The following is a 2,968-nucleotide window of genomic DNA, read 5'->3' on the forward strand; positions in this document are numbered from 1 at the left end:
AGTGACTACTATACACCAGGCACTGTCCTAGGTACTGGAGATACAAATACAAAGAATAGAACAATTCCTACTTTCAAGGAATTTTTATTCAAATGGAGAAGTCCAGGCATTTTAGACATGAATTTGGAATTATTCATTCATCCATTCATCCAACAAAAATGTAGTGAAATTATTCTGTGTGCATTGTGCTATATTTTGGGGGTGCAGAGACAAAAAAGAAATCCTTCCTTTGGGAAACTTAGTTTGGGGAAAAAACAGTATGTATGTTATATAAGCCCATGGGACAAAGCCCCTTTCCAGCCTTTGCTGGATACATCTACATATGAAAAAGTCAGGAATGTAATTAAGCAGGTAGAAGAGATGATGACATTACCACCTTTGCTTAGTTTGAGTAAGGTGTGTGTTACCTATGTATGTTACATATGTCCATGTGGGCTGTCTAAATTCAGCTCTCAGAAAGGCATTGATAGATACCTCTAGAATCTGACCTTTCCTCTTCAAGGGTGACTTTGATTACTGCCAAGAGGGAACAAAAGAAGGGACAATTAGACTAGTTGCTCTGCTGTCCTCTGAGATATGGGGCTATTAGACTAGAGTTATACTTATCTGCCCCCCTAAATATTACTAGTCTAGTGGAATGATTTTTTTAGGTTCAAGCCACTTTCCTGGTTTGTTGTCATTCAGCCATTTGGTCATATCTGACTCTTCATAATCTCATTTGGGGTTCTTGACAAAGATACTGGAGTGGTTCATCATTTTCTTCCCTTATTTTACAGATGAGGAAACTGAAGCAAACAGGGTTAAATGACTTGCCCAGGGTCACATAGCTAGTGACTGAGGCCAGATTTGAGCTCAGGAAAATGAGTATTCCTGACTCCAGGCTGGGTACTCTATCCACTGTGCCACCTACCTGCTCTTAAACATGATTAGGAAGTAAATATTGAAAACAAAAAATAAATAAATTTATAAAAAAATGATTAGATGCCTTAACTGTATTTTGTGGTAAAGGCCACTAGGACCTCTTCCATCCTTATCAAGGGGAGTGCTAACCTCTCTTTTCATACAACACTCTCTCCTTTTATACAACACAACAGGAAGAATGGTAACCCTAAGCTTACAGCCACAAGATTGCGCTTTTCCCACTAAATGCTAGTTACACAAAAAAATCATCACAAATAATTAAAAGTAAGTAAACACATTTATCCAAGCAGATAGCAAACAGAGATCAGAGTTCCATAGATTATGACATAACAGAAGATACCTAGAGTGAATGAACTCTCCTACTGAGAGCAAGATATCTCAGCTCAACCAAAAGAGAGGTCCAGATCGCAAACAATGGGAAATTTCTCTAAGTTGCTAGGGAGGCAAGCTGGAAATCAGAGACTTTCTAAAGTACCAGCTTCTCCTCATGTCTGACACTTATTAAGTCTCTTCTCTCCTTTTCCAGAATCAGTCTGGAAAAGAGTCTGGAATTGCACATGTCTTCTCTCAAAGAAGAAAGGAAAAAGGTCTCTCCTCTCTAAAGCTCTCAGTCCAGCTTTACTCTCCACATAGGCATGCAGTGCCAAGTCTTCATTCTCTCCACCAATAAGAGAGAGTCTTATGCAAAGTTCTCCATGCTTGTAGTCTACATTACATTTGTCTCTGTGATTTATTTTCCCACCCAATTATTGATGTGAGAAAATAGAAGATGGTTCAAAAACTAGGGAATCTATGAACTCCAAAGGTGGGTTGGTAGTTATTGGGCAAACAACATTAGTTTGTTTTTACCCTAGCCATCAGAGATTGAAGATTGAGAACTGTATGTCGTGTTCATCATAAGTATAGAGTGAAGTCTCTAACAGAAGGACCCAAGACTGTGAAATGGGAAGAACAGTCCAAAAGAAATTCTGTCTAGGCACATTTGTTATCTGGCAAGATCCTTATTTTTGTTCTAAAGAGCTTGAGCCCTAGTGATGCTTTTTTATAAAGAACTCAGAAGCTTTTTACTAGGTTCTCGACAAGGATTTCTACATTTTCTAGAAGAATTGGAAAAAGCTTGTGGCCTTTAAAGACTGTAGGATGCCTACCTAGCAAAACCAAGTATAATCCTTCAGAGGGGAAAATGGATATTCAATAAAACAGAGAACTTTCAAGCATTTCTGATGAAAAGACCGGAGCTGAATAGAAAATCTGACTTTCAAATACAAGACTCAAGAGTAGCATAAAAAGGTAAACAGTAAAGAGAAATCACAAGGGATTCAATAAGGTTAAACTGTTTCCATTCCCATGTGGGAAAATGATACTTGTAACTCCTAAAAACTTTCTCATTATTAGGGCAGTTAGAAGGAGTATACATAGACAAGAGGGCATGGGTGTGAGTTGAATATGATGGGATGATTACCCAAAAAAAAAAAAAAAAAAGAAGGGATGAGAAAGTGGAATGCACTGGGAGAAAGGAAAAGAAAGTGGTAGAATTGAGTATATTATCTCACATAAAAGGGGCACAAAAGAGCTTTCACAGTGGACATGAAGATGGGGGAGATGGGGCGGGGGGAGGTGGAACGCTTGAACCTTACATCAGAATTGGCTCAGAGAGGGAATTACATGCACACTAATTTGGATATAGAAATCTATCTCACCCTACAGGAAAGTAAGAGGGGAAGAGGATAAAAGAAGGGGGGTTCTGATAGAAGAGAGCGCAGATTGAGGGGAAGCAGTAGTCAGAAGCAAAACATTTTTAATGAGGGACAGGGTGAAAGGAGAGAGAGAAAATAGAATAAATGGAGGAAATAGGATGGAGGGAAACATTAGTAATCATAACTGTGAAAAATCTTTTACTGCTAGTGTCTGATAAAGGCTTCATTTCTCAAATACATAGAGAACTGAGTCAAATTTATAAAAACAAGAGCCATTCCTCAATTGATAAATGGTCGAAGGATATGAACAAGCAGTTCTGAGATGAAGTAATCAAAGCTAACTATTGTCA

The 2,968-nt window shown here is 38.3% G+C and overlaps 1 non-coding gene across 1 annotated transcript; it reads right to left on the reverse strand.

Moving 5' to 3' along the window:
* Nucleotides 1-945: 945 nt before the first annotated feature.
* Nucleotides 946-1,069, reverse strand: LOC114047420. The gene has a single exon (XR_003569606.1). It is a non-coding gene; the product is annotated as a U6atac minor spliceosomal RNA (small nuclear RNA).
* Nucleotides 1,070-2,968: the final 1,899 nt, after the last annotated feature.

Source organism: Vombatus ursinus, unplaced genomic scaffold, assembly GCF_900497805.2.
Source record: "Vombatus ursinus unplaced genomic scaffold, bare-nosed wombat genome assembly UNPS02014786.1, whole genome shotgun sequence".
Classification (NCBI taxonomy): domain Eukaryota; kingdom Metazoa; phylum Chordata; class Mammalia; order Diprotodontia; family Vombatidae; genus Vombatus; species Vombatus ursinus.